This window comes from Nyctereutes procyonoides, unplaced genomic scaffold, assembly GCF_905146905.1.
Source record: "Nyctereutes procyonoides isolate TBG_1078 unplaced genomic scaffold, NYPRO_anot_genome, whole genome shotgun sequence".
Lineage (NCBI taxonomy): Eukaryota > Metazoa > Chordata > Mammalia > Carnivora > Canidae > Nyctereutes > Nyctereutes procyonoides.
Window position 1 is genome coordinate 39436726 of NW_026575049.1, and position 18275 is coordinate 39455000.

Below are 18275 nucleotides of genomic sequence, written 5' to 3' on the forward strand. Positions count from 1 at the left end.
TTCATGCCCATTAGGATGGCTAGTATAAAAAAGAAGAAGAGGAGGAGGAGGAAGAAGAAAAACCCAGAACACAGCAAGTGCTGGTGAGGATGTGGAGAAATCGGAACGCTTATTCACTGCTGGCAGGAATGAAAAATGGTGCAGCTACTATGGAGAATGGCATGACTGCTCCTCAGAAAATTAGATGTAGACTTACCAGATGATCCAGCAATTCCACTTCTAGGTATAGACCCCAAAGAATCAAAAGTGAAGAGCTCAAAGAGCTATTTGTTTGTTTGGGTTTTTTTAGAATTTAAAAAATTTTAATATAGTTCAAATCAGTGGGCCAGGTTCATTTTAGCTCCTTCACTGCCAAACCTGGGGGCAGAGACTGCTTGAGTTTCTCTGCCTTCTCTTTGTGATGACCAAAGTATAAAGATATTGGCTGCATCGAACTTTAAACTTCACATTATCCTTATTCTTCTTGATCTTGATGGATTTGGTGTCCTTTCAGCCGGGCCATCAGCAAGAAGTCCTTGATTTCCTCGATTTTGCGAGGCATGGCAACGGGGTGCGCGGGGGGTAGCACGCGGCCGGCACCCACTCGCGTATTACCCCGGATTCTCAAAGAGCTATTTGTAGGCCCAAGTTCATAGCTTTATTCACAATATGCAAAGGGTGGACACAGCTCAAGTGTCCACTGATGGATGAATGGATAAACAAAACGTGGTCTTCCCATACAACAGAATACTATTCAGCCTTAAAAAGGAACTAAATTCTGACACAGGCTACGACACCGATGAACCTGGAGGATACTGAACTGAGTGAAGTAAGCCAGTCACAAAAGGATAAACAGTGGATGATTCCACTTCCATAAGGTACCTAGAGTAGTTAAATCCATAGAGACAGAAAGTAGAATGGTTCCCCCAGAGCCTGGGGAAAGGGGAATGTGGAGTTCGTGTTTCATGGGTAGAGAGTTTCAGTTTAAAAGATGAAAATGTTCTGCAGATGGATGGTGGTGATGGTTGTACACAATGGGAATGTCCTTAATGCCACTGAACTACACACCTCAAAATGGTTAACATGATAAATGTATGTGTATTGTACCACAAAAAGTATTAGTCCATCTGACAGCATGTTCTAGCCTCATAACATTTGAGGGAGGAAAAGGCTTTCGGATCTCTATTCTATATCCCCGAGGAAGGGAAGACAGAGGGTCATCACGGAGATCCAACACTTCCTCCTGGAATCTGGACTCCAGCCTGGCCACCTCTGATCACATGGCCAGCTTCAACCCTCCACCCCCCTGCCCAAAGGCTGTCCACAGGCCTTTCTGCCCCTGGCCCTTTACTGGGAGGCATCGGAGACTGGTCACTCCCACTGTTAACCTGAAGGACAGCTGGCAGCCCTGGGATCTCCTGAGATCCCAGGTGATTAGGCCTGACCCGCACCTCTCCTCCTCGTCAGCCTTGATTCATAGCAGGTCAGAGATACCAGCCTCTCTCCTGCCTTCCCAGACCCTGCAGATCTCCTGACCTGACAGGAGTGCATTGTCCCAGTTTCTATCTCCTGTGACCAAGTGCCTCGCAGTGTCCTGGAACCTTTAGGAGAGGCCTGGAACTCCTCAAACGGAGGTGGGTCCCTCTCTCCCATTCCCCTCCTTTGCCCTCTTCAGAGACCCTTCCGTCCTGGACCTCACCATTTGCAAATTCCGCGCACTTACCAGGACTGCTCTTCAGAACCCAATCCCTCCCTCCCTCCCTGGGGACATTAAAGCTCTCCTGAGGCCACCGCAGGACTAAACTCTCCTCGGTTGAGCACTTCTTTTCTGTTTCTTTCTTTTTTTTTTTTTCTTTTCTGTTTCCTTATCGTTATCCTCTTTCACCTCCTTTCCCGATCCCCCTGGAAGCGTCTCTGGCCGCTCTTCATTATATGGTCGTTCCTTTTGGAAAACAGGTGTGCTCTCCCAGGGCTTCTTGGGACTTTCCATCACGGCCCGAAAGGAAAAAGAGAGAACTCGAGCAACAGCAGGACCCTGTCAAGGCAGGTGCAGGGCGATCCGTCCTCCTCTGTGGCCCGGGGGAACCCGGAAGGGAGGCGAGGGCAGGGCGCCTGGGACAGTCCCAGGCGGCAGGCGGGCGGCGGCGGCGGCGGCGGGCGGCGCGCAGGCGGCCACCGCTTTCCTGGGAAAGTGGCCTTCGGAGGGGGGCTCCGGGGTTCCAGGGCGTGTCTGTCCGTGCGTGCCGGGGATGCGGTGGGGCACGCGAGGCCCCCTGCACGGGGAGGGCGGGGCACAGGACCCTCCACCGCCGGGCCCCCGCGCCTCGTGGGTCCTAACCTCCACCCAGCGCCAACTTTTTGCTGCTCCCGTTAGATGGCGCTCGAGACTTTCTAACCACTTGTGAAAGTGAGCCTGGCCCCGAACAAAAAGCACCGCGGGGTGTGAGTGTGAGTGTGAGTGAGTGTGATTGGGAGGGCGCGCGCGAGGCCGGGCACAGGCGCGGGCGTCGCCCTGGCACCTGGCGGGGCCCCGTCGCGGGTCAGCCGGGCCGGACCGGAGCGCGCTCCCGGGGGGGCCCCCCCGCACCGCCCGCCGAGAACTTTGGCCTTTCTCCTCGCCCGAGTGGGGAACACTTGGGTTCGCTGCCCGGCCCCCGGCTGCGCTCCCCGGAGGAGGCGGGCGCCCGGCCGCAGCCTGGGGAGGCCGGCGCGGCGGGCGGGGGAGCCCCGGGCCTGGGTGCGCGCGAGGAGAGGGTCCGAGCGGGGCCGCGTCCTGGGGCGCAGACACCGGCCCCGGGGCGCGCTCGCCGCCACCCCTCCCTCCCCCTGGGCTCACCGCCCCGGCTCTACGAGAAGGGGGCAGGTGCGGGGTTTGTTGCCTTAACGGTTCAAAGAAAACTGCTGAGTGCAAGGTTTAATAAACTTCGTGCGTGCGTGCGTGCGTCTCCAGCAACCGGGGGGCAAACTTTCTTGCTGACCCCAACGCAGGCTGAGCCCGAGGGGTGCAGTCTAACGGCCTCCTTTTTTCAAAAGCCCCTGAGTACCCCAGGACGTAAGATGCGATCGCTGATCTTAAAAGAAGCGATCAGGGATCCAGGTGGGAGCTTTGTCTCCGCCACCAAGCGCATCTCTCCGTCCTTGCCCTGCGAGAAAAGTGGCTCGACGAGAAGGCGCTGCCGTCCCCTGATCGTCTCCTTCACAGCAGCCAGAGCGGACCCCGCGGCGGACCCGCGATGCGTCGCCCCAACCAACCTCAGGAGCTCCCGGGAGCCCAGACCCTCCTTTGTGCCTCCCGGCGGCGGCGAACTTTGCCGCGCGGTGGGTTCTCCTTTAAGAAAGTCGCGATCTCGGAATATTCCAGGCCTGGGGCGGCCGGCCTGGCGGAGGGGAGCCCAGCGGCCAGGGTCCCCGCGCGCGCAGGGCCCAGGCGCACGGCGAGCGCGTCCACACCCGCGGGCCCCGGCGAGAACCCGGGGCTGGGAGGGCGGGGGCTGAGGAGAGCAAAGGGCTAGGAGCACGGGGGCTGGGGCCGGGAGCTGGGCGCGGGGCGAGCGGGCCGTCGCGTTCATTTCCATAAGAAAGCTGAAATCGCGGTTGGAGGGAGGATTTCTCGCCCCTACCGCCCTCCCTCTATACCCGGGTTTCTGCAAGAAGCGGGCTCGGGAGCTCAGAGCCCTCCGCGTGCGAGCCGGTCTTTGATGGTATTGATAAAACGTGGTTTCAAATGTTGCCCGGACTGAGGCCGGTTTCCTGCCTGTGCGGAGTGGAAGGACCGCGCGGGGTGAGTCCGGAGCGCGGCGGAGCGGGCAGGAGGAGAGGGCGGGCGGCCCCGAGGCGCAGAGCAAGTTCTCCGGTGGGGTCCTCAAGAGGAGAGCCTGGGCGATCGAAGGCCCCGGGGACAGGAGAGAGAGAGAGAGAGAGAGAGAGAGAGAGAGAGAGGAGGGGGGTGGCGTGGCGTGGGGGGCATGATCTGCCAAGAAGGGTCGCCAAGCCCCCAGCCCAACTGCCTGGCTAGTGGGAAGGTCTGGCCCGCCCCGCGCGGTGTCCCGCTTCAAAGACCTGGGCAAACTTTTCCTCGCCGCCGCAGACCCTCTTCCTGAGAAGGAATAAAGTGAACTTGCCCAGATACTGGATTCCACGGACAGTTCAGTTGTTCTTGCTTTTGCCTGGAGTCTCTATTCGGCTTTCAATGTGAACAACAGCCATGTGTCCTCAATTCTATTATATATATATATATATATATATATATATATATATATATATATATATATATATAAAATCTCTCCTAGGTACTTTATGATCCCATCTGGAGGAATTAAAACCCAGATCTGTAATGTTTATTCTTAGATAGTTTACAAAAAGCAGGGGAAAAAATGTGTGAGACACATGTCTGCAAATATAACAAAAGTACTTTCCCTTCTGCTTGAAAAAGTTGCCTGCAAATGGCTTCCCCTTACTGCTTCTGGACCACCTGTACTTCCCCCCCCCCCCCAAGAAACCAAATGGGGTCAGGAAGAAAGCCACCAATCAGATCAAGCAATTAAAAACCAATTACGACTATTAGTGACTTTATTACTCATGATTGGAGTGGAGGACTCCAAACCTGCTCAAGGTAATCAGGCTGTTTTGAGAAGTCTGCTACCTAAGATTTTTACAGCACTCCACCCCAATAAAGGAGGTAAGAAGGTAGAGGGGATGTTTCCAAAGAGTTCTCCAGTAGGTAGCCCATAGTCAATGCTGACTCTATTTCTTTCAGTAAAGTTTATTGCTACTTCTGATAAATAATGGAGTCCACGTTTCCACCAGGCATCGAGTTATGCGATGTATAACTGCTGATGGTGGTTACAAGGTTTGGAGGCAGAGGTGGGGTGAGCAGGGTGCGTTCTCTCACCGGTTACTCTGGGAATACTTAAGCCCTAGAAAATTTTAAGGAGCGAGTGTCTATAAACCTTCGGATGGAGAGTAGTGGATATCGAGATGGCTGGGAGGTGAGGAAGTGAGGAATGGTGAGCTAAGGAAGCAAAGGAGGAAGAAGGAATTGGCCTAGGTTTTACATTTTCTTTTTGCTCCTGGGGTGAAATGGTGTGGGCCTGTCAAAAGCTGAGCGACTGTTTGAAAAGTAAAGGTTAGTGAGAAGCCTCTCTTGGTGCAAAGGCTGCTGTGGCTGGGTTTCTTTATTTCTGAAGATGGTTTGTCACTCCTGCTTGCCTCTTTATTGACACCCTTTCTATCCCCAATGGATAGGTTCTGGGATGGGAGGAGGCAGCGTGGGGGGCACAAGGGAATGGACTGCTGGTGGGGATTCCATAGCAAGAAGAGAAGATGGGGCAGCTTGCAGGGGCTCTGGTCCTTGCAGGGGGTGGAAGGTGGAGCTGGCCCTCTGGTCCTCTATGGCTGTACTACCAGGAGTTCTAGGGCTCTATGCTAGGAAAAAAGAAAGAGATAGAGAAAGAAAAAAGAAAAAGAAAAAGACCAGAGCTCTTCCCAAGTGCCCACGAAGCAGGTGGGCTAAGCAGCCAGACAGTTGGATGAGCCAGCAGTTCATTTTGGTGCAGGTCACCTCTGCTCCGAGCCCCAGAGTTCAGCCCTTCGTATGGGCCCCTCAGGACGCTGAGTGAGTCGGGGGCAGTGAGTGTCAAGTCCGTCTGGTTTGGGACTTTGCCCCGCACCTTGGCTCCCGGGTGGAGGCCCAGAGCAGCAGCGTGCATCTGGTTCTGATGTGTTTACCAGGCTGGTATGGAGATGCCCGGGCTCTGGCTGGCAGAAATCTGAGCTGCTTGTGAGAAGCAAACTCCTCTGCTAAGCGGCGTGAAAGTTTGGATGGTTTCAGAGTGCCGGGTGGCCCCTTCTCCTGATGTGAAGCACATGATCACCCCCTCCCCGTTCTATTTTGTTAGAGTTAATTGCCCAACAGAGAGGGATCTCACACCTCAGCCAAGGAACACAGCAGAGGAGGACTCCTCCATAGGTAACAGGAGAGGCTGGAACCATCCAGGATGCCCGAAAGGTCCAAACCCCTCACCTGAATGAAATGGGCCTGGGCTAGTCTCCTTCCTCTGGCCCCTGGGTACTTGCCTTTTCTGCCTGGCCCCAGCTGCTAGCAACTTCAGAAGAGCCTGAGGCCTCAGAGTAAAACTACCCTAGCTTCCTTGAGTGGGCAGCCGAACCCCAGAAGCAGATCTTCACAGGACAGCTTCATATGTCAGCAACAAATTCCCTGCTGACCCTGGGAACACCATGAAAGAGGGGGCAAGAGCTGGCATGAAGCTTCCCTTACTCTCAGCCATTTGGGCCCTGCCTACCACTGAGCCTGGCAGGGGGGAGAGGGGCAGAGCTTGGGAACAGGGCTAAGAAAACCCATTGTTCCCGGGCCTTGGGTCAGCTGCAGACAAGCCAGAGACACAATTCCTATGAGGAGGGGCGGGGGTGGAAGGTGGAGCTGGCCCTCTGGTCCTCTCTGGCTGTACTACCAGGAGTTCTAGGGCTCTATGGTAGGAAAAAAGAAAGAGAGAGAGAAAGAAAAAAGAAAAAGAAAAAAGAAAAAGACCTGAGTGCCCATGTGAGTCTTCCCAAGTGCCCATGTGAACTATTTGAGGTGACCTGGGGCCAGATACCAGAGGGCCCTTTGGTCCCTCCGACCTGCCCTGCACACCCCCCACCCCCTAAATTTAAGCTACAGGAAGGTCACATCACCTAGGTCTGGCCAGACTTGCTTTCTCAGAAAACCTGGCAACCTGGTGGGGGAGTCTGGTCAGAGGTGGAGGCAGTTGTTCAAGATGTGAGGTAAGCTGGCAGAAGGAGTTTGATCTGTCCCCGGCACCCCAGTAAACACAAATAGATTTTGTTCCTTAAAAAGAAAGATTAGAACTTTAAACTTTTCCCAGCCAGAAACCCACCTTGTTTCATCAGGGTCTCTTGTCCGCAGTCATATCCCATCCTGCCTCTTTTTTCTTTCTCTGTGGCCTAAGGTTGCATTTTAGGGGGCTTTCTCTAGCGCTGCTCATGTCAGCAAGCCTCCCTGTCTCCAGTCTCACCCCATCTCCCCGCATGGAATTGTAGTCGGAAACCACACGCAAACCACACGCACACACAAGTTCTCGTTAAAATTTTCTGCTATTCTTCTTGACTGGAAGAGTTGACAAGACATAGACATTAAGTTGCATAAAATACAGTGGACTGATCAGCCAGAAAGCATCTCATTTGCACTTGTACGGAGCCAGGGGCAGGAGCCAGTGTCACTCACGGCCTCCAGCCCTCCCCGCTGCCTCCAGCCCTCCCCGCTGCGGGGCTGCCTGGCTGGAATTTCCTAGGGGGCCCCACTGCCGAGGCCATTTGTGAGGTCGGAGCCCCCGCCCGCCCAGGCCAGCCAAGGGTGTGGGGGGGCAAGTTGGGGAGGCAGAGGCTTCTGGAGTCCTGGCCTGAGGGCTGGAGCCAGTTGGGCCGACCTTCCTCTTGGGGCTGCTGGGAGGGTGGTGGGGGCTTAGAGGCCCAACTGGGTGGGCACAGGCAGCTGGATGCCCCATGTCTGCAGCCATTCTGAGGGGCTCCCTCTGAGTTGAATGAAAGAAAGGGGACACCATGAAGGAGAGAGATGGTCACTGAGCACAGTTTGTACCCACCTCTACCTCTCTCTCCGGGTTTTGTTCTCATTCCCTCCTCTGTCATACATGGAGGGGTGCCTGGATCTCAGCGGTTCCTTTACTTCTTCCTTTTGACCTCAGAGGCTGAGGGCTTCTCTCATTTCTCTTGTCTCCCTGAGCTCTGCTCCTGGGTCCAGCAATCCCTGAAAAATGCTCCTCACTTCAGCTCCCAGAGGCATGTGGGAGCTGCTCTGGGTGCCTAGGGATCCTGGCTGGAGGCACTGAGGGTGAAGTTTTGGGGTCCTTAGGCTGTACCCTCTCACCACTCACAATCACTCTCTGGCTTTGCTGTTAAGTTTTTCCTCCCCAGATGCTAGGGCTTCAGTGCTTATCCACCGATGGTGCTGGGTGCCTACCAGGTTCTGATGGCGGAAGCAGGAGGCCTGGAGGCAGGGGTGATAGAGGGGCCAGAGGACATCAGGTTCCCCTCCCCCGCCTCCACCTGGTGGGGGGTGGTGGGAGGACCGGGCGCCCAAGCCTAGGCTCTGTGAGCACACCAAAAGCGTGTCCTGGGTGTATCTTTTCCACCGTGTCCTGCTGGCTCTCCTTGCAAAGGCCAAGGTGACTCAGATAGCTGCCACTCCCAGGAGCTCCCCTTTTCTCCAGCGCTCTTCTTGCCCAGCAGGGAGGCATAGGGATTGCTGGATTGCAGTCTGTCACCTTCCAGGGGCCAATCCAGGGCGAGGGATGTTGTTCAACAAGACCACTGCGTCACCCGGCCGCCAGGGAACGGCCACCGACAGGCCCAGGGGACCCAGGCACAGCCCCCCACCCATGCCGGGGTGGCCTGCAGTAGTGCAGGGGCCGAGGCTGTGAGGCCAGGCAGCCAGCCCCACACCATTGATAGCTGGGGCACATCTGCCGAGCCCCAGGGAACAACCTACGGACTCTGTGTCCCGGAAGCAGGGGACACGCCTGTAAGGTGTGTGATAATTTAAAGATCCTTGGTACTACTTTTGCAGGAATCCTTTGTTATAGCTTTGTCAGCCTTCGCGCCTTTAGCAGCTCCCCCTCCTGGTCTCCCCATCACCCCCCCAACCCTGTCCCCCTGCGAAGAGGGCCTGGCGCTGGGGATCTGCCCAGATCAACTGCCCTGCTCCAGATGCCCTCCTGTGAAAGGCTTGTCCCTTGGTTCCAATCTCCCCTACGTGCTTGGGGCAAATGAACACGGTTCCAACCGCCTTTGCCTTGGGAGGCTCTTCTGGAAGAACAGGCTTTCTGAATGTGACCTCGGACTGCTCCAGTGGTGGACTCCTGCTGCTGGTGAATGAGTGGCTCACCTGCCACCAGCACCTGGGACTGCGATGGGCACAGCGGGGTGCATGGAGGAAGGGGTAACTTTCCCTCCCAGAGTAAGGGTTTGAGGATTCTTTCAGAAAGAGCTGGGTGAGGATAATACAGAGCTCGGAACTAACTTGGCTTCTACTGGCTTTAGGGCCACCAGGTCCCAGCAATCCTTGAATATGATTTGTCCTCCCCTCCAAAGCCCAAATTAGACATGACTCCTCTTTTGGTCAAAGCACAGCTCTAGGTAGGGTGTTTAAAGGACGCTGGGGCACAGAAGAGATGCAAGTAAACTTACATGCTTCGCCATATATGGCTATGCATTTCCCCATAGACTTCCTATCTAATTTGTCTTCATTCCTCCTTTCTAGGCCTTAATGCCTGTGTAGAGTCACTGGGAGAAAAATCAGACAGAAGCACCTCTCCCTGTAGAAAGTTCTGTATGTTATGTAACACTCACACAGGGTTCCTCAAGTTACCATTTTGCTGCAAATCAGCCGGCACACGGTTTTTCTGGCCACGAGGTGGGGGTGAGAGTGTCAGGGTGATGCTAATAGAGGTGGGGGGCTTCATTCCCTGGAGACTTTTATTTCCCTCCTTGAAGCCGAGTTCAAGGCCCAGGAACAAAGTGGGCAAGTAACTGATCTGTCCTTTGGTCTCTCCCTTCCCTTTTACGGCCTCGCCTGGCTAGCAAGGTCCCCCTCTTTGATAAATAGAGGAAAGCCGGTGGGATCAGGTACATATGTAAATAGTGGGGACCCCGGTGGCCCCTCCTCATTGAAAAGCTCCATCTCAGGTGCAGGTTGCTCAGTACCACCACCTCCACTCCCCCAGGCTTCCTTGGACCCAAGACTACTTACTCTGCATCCTTCTCTTGTTGAAAACATCCAGGACAACTATTAAATAGTTCTTGGAAGAATTAAGGACATTTCTCAGGTCGAGACATTTCTAAACCTCGGGAAGAATCTTCAAGGAGTACAAAGTATAATCAGTAGGGCCGCCTGAGCAAGTTTGAAAGACTTCTTCCCCCTCCAAAATGTTAATTAAAAATACTTTGTAGACGTTATTGTGTTCACTAATGGGTTTTTCCCACATTGTAACCTACAGATTCTCCAGACCAAGCTAGGAAGGCATTTATTTTCATTTTGTTAGTTTCTGGGTGACACTAGTCCTCTGATTAGGCTTTTAAATTTATTTTTAAAAAACTCTGCTGGGGAGTTTTCAACCTCGGAAGTGTAAATGAAAAATAGACTCTCTGCCTCCCAGATTCTTACAGGGGTGGAGGAGTAGAACAAACCTGCCCAGCCCCAGCTCACACCTCCAAGTTGCCCTGCCTGAACCCCGGGTAGAGTGAGGGTAGCAGGTTTTGGCACCTTTTATTTCAGTGCTGGCACAAAGTGAGCTCTTTGAAATGAATATCTATTCTATTTCAGTGTGCAGTGTTCCAGCCCACTAAATGGGCTTGCCTTCTGCCGGGAGGCAGTCCTGGAGGACACAACTAATGTGCAATCTCCCAGGAAGCTCTTCATCAGAACATCCCTTGTCCTTTTGCTTTTGTTTTTGTATTAAAAAGATGTTTTTGCTTTCCTCTCAGCGTCCGGCCTGTTATTTTGTAGCTACAACAATGAAACACGAACAGTTTATCACTCTTTTTGTCCTTTGTAAACATGTCATGTCTTGGGATGTCACAAAGCCCCAGACACACCTCGGCATGTCCTGTGCTTCTGATGTTTACTTGCTACTCACCAGGTCACCCAGAGACCCACACTTCATTCTTCCTTTCCCCAGATGGTTCTCTCCCAAACAAGGTCCCTCTTCCCAACTTGCAAGGACAGGGGTTTCACTTCAAGGTAGCTTCTCAGATTAGGGAAGACCACACTCAGGTTCTCTAGGTAACTGGTACTGGCCTATACTGGTGACTAGGGAGCCCTGTGCTAGCATCTCCCCAGGATCACGCCTCTCAAGAAGGAGAGAGAATGACAGGCACGTTTCCACAGACATTTCTAAAACTATGGCAACTAATGACTTTTATGGATAAAATTCTGGTATATTCCCAGCCAGCTCAAGTTATTTAAATTTTAGCTTTGTTCACATGTATAGGCGCACACACGCCAACTAGGATTACATTCCCAGCACATTTCCACTGGTCAACTCCAGTGACAGCAACCATGGACCAACAAACTCATTTTCTGAAGAGTGAAAAAGAAGAAAAAAAAAGTTCTCCACGCCTCGTAAATGCTTATTTTACACTGTTTAACACCCCCACAGACAATAATTGGCTAGACATCCCTGCTTCTTTTTCTAGGAACAGGTAACCAAGCTGTTTCCCCTCCCCCAAGACCCAGCTATTTTTAAAAGCTAAAATTTCTCTTTCCAAAGGGAGGAAAAGGAACGAATTCTATTAATGAATTACGTACATGGAATGTGGCTTGTCTGGGGCAATTGTATTTGTAAATAAATGGCTTCCTGTTTACTATGTACATTTTACTGAAAAACGAACTCGAATGCCTCTGAGCACTTAATACAGCAAATATTTCAACCTCTGGTATGATTTCCACTTTTTTTTTTTCCTGTTCACTATAAAGAAATCGGATAAAATTGAGGCAGCTGATGGGGGGGGCGGGGTGGATATCGTATCCTTGAGCGTCCAGACTGACCCCGGGGTGGGGGGGAAGAGCCACCTCTAAAGTTCTCACGTTTGCCAAAGTGCAAAGGAAGGGGCTTGGCTCCCTGGGAAGGTTATTGGAACCCATCTGGAGAGTTTCAGTTTTGTCCCTGGATCTTTCTAGAGCGGACCTCGGCCTCCTGTGACCGCTCCAGGAGCCGGGCGGGCGCGCGGTCATCCGGGCGGGGGACCGGCCCCGCGCTGCCGCTGGCACCCCTGCCTTCCCCGCGGCCCGCGCCCGTCCGCAGCGGGCTCTGTGTCGCCGCGCAGGCCCGGGGCGCCGGGGCCGGGGCGCGGGGAGGTGGCCAGGCCCGGGCCGGGCACACGCAGCCTCCTCCGGGGTTCCCCCCGGGGCTCGAGCTCCCCCACCCGCGGAAGCCGAGTGCGCGGGGCTCCCCGAGCACTGCACTCCCGAGTGCGGCGCGCAGGGCCTGGAGGCCCCAAACTTCACAAAGCCGCCGGCCTCCTCCTCCCTGCCCCCGCTGCACAGCTCCGGCCTCCTAGATCTCGGCGCACTCCCGAACAATGCGACCTCCCCGCGCACGAGGCCAGTCCTCTCTGACCCCTGCTCCCCCCACGGGCGGGCTGCGTAGAGCAAAGGGTTAGCCCCTCACTCTGAGCCCGCGCGTCCCCGTCCCGGCGCCGCACCCTTCGGGAGGACACACAAAGTGCCCGCCTTCTGTAAATCCCAGGCTCCGGGCTGGGCCAGAGTCTTTGAAGACCCAGGGGGTCCAGCTCTGTCTGTACGTTTCCTCCGGGGCTCCAGGGCTTGGGGCAGCGGGGAGGTGGGTCTCCGGGAGAGCCGGAGTCGGCAGGCCCTGAACCCAGTCCCTCTGAGCTCTGCGGTCCGCGGAAGGGGAGGTGGCAACCGAATTCCGGGGAGAGGAGGCTGGGCCCCAGCACGGAAAATCCGCAAACGTGCCACAGAGGTCGACAGGCATCTCTACCTTTCATTCCCCTCTGCGTTCCACAAAGTGTTCGCCGGAACCTCTGGAACCTGAGCCGACCGACCTTCCAAGGAAACTTTCGCAAGTTTTCATTTCTCTCTCTCTGTCTCTCTCCTCAACGTCTTAGTGTTTCTCCAGCCACCGGCCTTGTCGATTGCTCCACCAGCTGCCCTGTAGTCTCTAGGGCTCCCAAGGCCCGAGTACTTCCAGAATTAGGTAAGAACTGTTACTGGCTGGGGAACGAGCGCAGGATCAGAGCACGGGGCACTGAGGGGGAGAGCAGAGATGCTGATGAAAAGGAGTATCTCAACCTGTGTTTCAAAAAAGTTTCAGTTGACAATTATCAGTAACCCGATAGACAACTCCATTAAAGAAAAAAAAATTACTACTGCTCTTGAAAAGCCGTTATTTTTTTACATCGCTTTTAGGAAGATAGATGAACAAAACATCGCGTTTCAAGCCATTTTGATCTGTAATTAAATGGCAGGATCGGTTTGTATTCTCCTACGGCTTTTACAGAAGTTGCAGTGATCCAAAGTCGGGTTGCTGTGTCAGAGTGGCATTTTATTAATGAGAATACAAAAAGCTTGCATATTCTTAGGCCTGCTTGAATTTAGTTGCTAAGCAACCGGTGTATGGTAATTCATCCGCGAAATTTAAATCTTTGAGAAAGGATCGTGCGTTTTGCTGAATGGTCGCCACGAGGAAAACAACTTGTGGGACTGGCAGCAGCTGTTAGGGCCGGGCCGCCGGCCGGGCCGGGCCGGGCAGGGAGAGGCCACCCCGCCGCGACCGCCACCGCCCCGCCTCGGTGCCCGGCCGGCCCTGCGTCCCGGGGAGAGGCTGGGTTGCCGCCGCCCGCTGCCCCGGCGCTGTCCTGCTCCGCTCCTCGGGTCCCCATGGCACTCGAGGCAGGCCCTGCACCTGAGCAAGCCATCTGCATCCCTGGGGCTGGAGAGTCCAGGCCGCGAATATCTGCAGCCCCCTCCCCTCCCCGGCACCCAGGCGCGCGCGCGCGCGCGCGCGCGCGCACACACACACACACACACACACACACACACACTAGCGCGCACACCGGGCGGCCGCAAGAATGCCAGTTGCCCTCTTCCCAGACCCCTCTGAGGTCACTTCCAGAGCCAACTCTTCCTCGAGGAAGACCCGACTCGTAAGACTCATAAAGAACGCAGCCCACAGCTCTCCAGAAGGCCAGGCGGCCGCCGCTGGCCGGCAGTGACATCATAGGCTCCTGCTCGCCACGCTCGCGCCCACATTTTAGGATACAGGAACAAACACGGATGTGAAATCAAGAATGAAAGAGAGAGTAATCTAATTAATAGGCCATGAGCCAGGCTAACAAAATCAAAGAATCTGATTACACAAGTACCCCTCTTGCTATCTCCGCTCCCCCACCCCCACCCAGGTCTTCCAGCCTCTGCACTATTTCCTTTCCTAGACTGGAAAGTTCAGGCAAACCCAGAGCCCTCTGATTTCCTTACTGAAATCAAGATCAAGCCCACGGTGGGGCTCCTGCAGTCGGGAGGTCACGTGGGTGACCTTCAGGCCCTCGGAACAGCCGCCCTGAGGAACTGAGATGACCAAGTGACCTACAGAACTCTGAAAGCTGGAGAGGTGGCCCCCACACCTCTGCCGCGCCTCACTCTTACCAACATCAGCAACAGCAACACCTGTACTGATTGCTCATGCTGTCAGTAACAGGACTAGCAGAGAAAGGTTCTTCACTCACAGCCATTTCAAGGACTATTTTTAAAAAGCAAACATAACACAACTCTTTTTTTTTCCAATCACCTTGCTTCTGAGTCACTGAGAGCCTCCAAGTCTTAACTCTCAACACCTTTCCCCCAGCATAGATGTCTGAGCACAGCCAGGTATTAGGTTTTTATCACCGATACATAGCATCTGTTCTAATCAGTCCAGTCAGCCACGTGCATTTCATGAAAGAAGAGAATTCTTTCATTTCTATCCTTCTGCCTTGAAAAAAACCAGGTCCACCTCCTAAATAATTAATTTCAAGTCTGCATCCAGTGCCAATACTTGTTGCATCCATTTTAGAGTTTGATTAATTACCCTGGAACTTGGGCAAACTAAACTCCATGTGGAGAGAATGTTTCTTCCTTCAATTTAGTTCTGAAAGCTACAAGTTATTGATGGCTCTGACTCTATTTACATACAAATTGGTGCAAATATGCCCATATCTTAAAATGCATTTTGTATAAATATATAAAAGTGTCATTTTTGATTTAGCTTGAAGAGGTTGATCATTTATTACAAAAATAAACGAATAAATACAACAATATATTGTTGCTTCCAACAGGATAAATACTTTACAAATATATAATTTAAAAAACAAATTTAATTGTTAAAATTATTTAAAATATTACACTTATCGATAAAACTATCAATAGTATATACTGCATTTAATATTAGAACCAATTATTCTCTGAATGTTGAAAACCATTCATACAAAACAGATTATGAGCATGGTAATAAGCAAACACTGGAGGCTACAGGGAAGCAGAGGGAATCTCTAAGATCAATAATGAACAGTTCTATTTTGGAACAAAGAAGTAGTCCTTGGCTAAGTACTTAAAAAAAAAAAAAGGCAGAGCAACAACAGCAAAGTGACTATTTTAAATACACCTTGAATGATTTATCGCCCAGACTTGCAGGGGAAGATGGTTGGGTGAATGAGGTGACAGGGGCTTGGACGACTGATCAGGAAGCCACAGGACACTGCAAACTATAAATGGGCCCAGCTCGGGATTAGCCAGATTGATGGAACAGAACTTTGTCACTTTCCTTTGGGTTGGAAGGGGAGGAGGGGGTGGATTGAAATGGAGGAAACAAATGGGCACTTTACGAAGCACAAGACACTTGCGCTGCAAAGGAACACAATGACCAAATTCATTAAAAAGATCTGGTGATATATAACAATATTTTCATTATTTACATGTGTAACAATATAAGCCTTAGCACAAAACCTCTCAGTTATAGCTGCCCTCTTTTGTTTTTCAACCATGAATTTCATTTTGTAAATACATTCAAAGGGTTGATTTAAAAAAAAATATGGAGTGCAAGCACCAGCTCACTTTTAAAAATGCAAAATGATGAAATAAAATGGGCTTTCTTTCCCATCTTCTCCAGTGAAAAGTTACTCTGCTACCCCTAAATCTGGGCTTCTTCCAAAGTAATCAGCAAAGGTTGCTTTTTAGTAGAAAACAGTGTGAAATCTAATGTTAGTTCTTTTGTCGTCAGCCAAATCAAGTAAGCAAATACCTCCTAAAATTTTAAATAGACCCATTCTCCGTCTAATCAACCACTGCCATTCCTGTAGGGAAAATAGGATTTCATCTCACGTGCCAGTAGTATCCACCATATAAAAACCACCACCACACCCAATCCTCAGCTTTCTCATAAGGCCTTCTTTGCTTGCCCCTGTAGACCTTCAAAAAAATGATGAAGCTTGTCCTCACCCCCGGCCCCCACTCCAGGTTGTAAATCTGCTGGGCAGAGAGATTACAATAGCAAGAGAAATAGGAAACAAGAAGGCAAAGAAAAGTAAATTGTGGTTTCTTGTTTTCATTTTTTCCTTCTCTCTGTTTAATAAATATGGCCTTTTTCAGATTTCACAAATCAAAATGATTGTGATTTTTAGTACGATTTGGTGTTTAAAATAATGCAACCCAATACATGGCCATCTGGCTGGGCTTGATTTATGAAAGTGACACAGGGTCTGTCTAGAAGAAATGACTGTTCCTTGTTGATCTCACAGTTTTCCGGATTTTTTAACCCCTGCATCGATGTCAGAGGAAGAGAGAGGAAGATGAGAGAAGGTAGAAAGTGTGACAGCTAAATGAGATTAAATTAATCCATAAAATCATTGCTTTATCACTCCCAGATACTTATTTTAAGTACAATACGCAAGGACTCTACTGAGCAGAGCTTTTTGCATCTGTAGTACTCACAACCTGAGGCATTATACTTTCATTTTCCCACATTGTAAATATTGATACATTAACTTGATAAATGTGACCTCTCTGCAGGGTGTACCTAGAGTTATCAAAAAAATAAAAACAATAATAAAAAAAAAAACAAAACAACTCAAAGCCCCAGCACCAGTAAAGAAGATATGGAATCATACTGGGGAAAGACCGGAACATAGAAATGTAGAATAGAATCTTAAGTCTGAGCTGGTCATCACACTGAGGGTAATGTAGTGTGTGGCCCAGCATCAGGATTTCAGAACTGCATTCTTTCAGCACAAGAAAAACAAACAAAACAAAACAAAACACCAGAACATCTTAATAATTTAAACTGAATTGCATATAGTTATTAATGGGCAGTAATTAATACAAAAATATTTTATAGACTTGACAGCTATTCTTTACAAGTATTAGTCTTCAGAAAAAGAGGAAAGAAACTTAGCAGTATGGCGAGGTTGACGGGAAGGGAAAGAGAGGCTAAACTTAGGGGGGAAGCTCTGTATTAACCATTAATAACCAGGTGGCACCTTTTTACTGGTGATGTAGTCCAATCTTCTGGTAAAGATGATAAAGGACACAGGTATCTCCAAGAAAAGGACTAGTCTTTAGGCAATCTCACCTATAAACACACTAAAAACACCCACTGAAACCAAGGGAGAGAATAATGTTGTGAGCTTTATGGATTAACAAGGAGTGACAACTCTGTTAAAGTACTAGCACTTTCTGTCATGACTGTCCTTTACTCTATATTTCCAAATATACCTTAGGTGGAGCAGACTCTCCTTCCTCAGTGCTATCATTTAAGGATTGGCATTAGTAAAAAAATATTTTCTAAAGAACTCTTGTCTTCCCACATAGCGTTTATGCATCAGACACAGACTATTTCATTCTAACAAATTTATTTTCTCGATCAGCTCTTACGGAATCACTACTCAAATTAAATTACAATCAAATGATCACATCAAAAGATACCCTTACTACCTAGCAACTGTCCATATTTTCATTTCATTTTGATTTGTGCTCGTCTGAAAAAAACACGTAATACAAGATCTGGGGAAAAATAAATTACCGTTTTGCAGCAGTTCATAAGTATTCTGAATAAAATATTAAAAGAAGTCATTTAATGAAAATATAAAGCAAATATTTTTAGATCAACAACGGATCTAACAATTCTATATTGCCGTCTTTTGAAAAGTCTGTTTATTAAAACCTACCAAAAACACTGCTTGGAAATGGCAGTATTATATAATCACATCCACAGCACCCATTCAATCAAAGTTGGCAACGGATTGAGGAGAGAAGTCCAGAGAAGTGCATCGGCTGGTGCTCAGTCCTTCTAAATCTCTTTATCTGAGTCAGTCCAGAAATAAAAAATAAAAAATATTAATAAAAAAAATATTAGCGGTGGAATCTTTAGGCCTCATCCACCCGAGTGACCGCCGTTAAAGCCGGGGTTGGTGGCAGGGCCTCGCTCCGCGCCCAGTCCGCCCGCCCTGCCCGACTTGGCCTGCCGGGCCCTCTCCCACTCCTCGGAGGGACATCCCTTCCTCCCTCGCCCATCCCTCTGCTCTTTCGTGATGCTTTATTTCCAAGGTTACTTCGAGGATACTTTGACTTTTGGCTTTGCTATTCAGTCTGTTAATTTCAGAAGCTGTGAATATTTCCTTTTTATTTATTTTTTATTTCCTGAAGACCGTTCTTTGTGTTCTCCTTCCCATTTCATAGTCAATTTGTCCCCAAATGACTTTAACACGGCCAA

At 50.8% G+C, this 18275-nt stretch overlaps 1 pseudogene; it reads right to left on the reverse strand.

Annotated features, from left to right (window-relative positions):
- Positions 1-331: 331 nt before the first annotated feature.
- LOC129512023 (60S ribosomal protein L38-like) lies at positions 332-541 on the reverse strand (annotated as a pseudogene).
- Between the last annotated feature and the right edge of the window lie 17734 nt (positions 542-18275).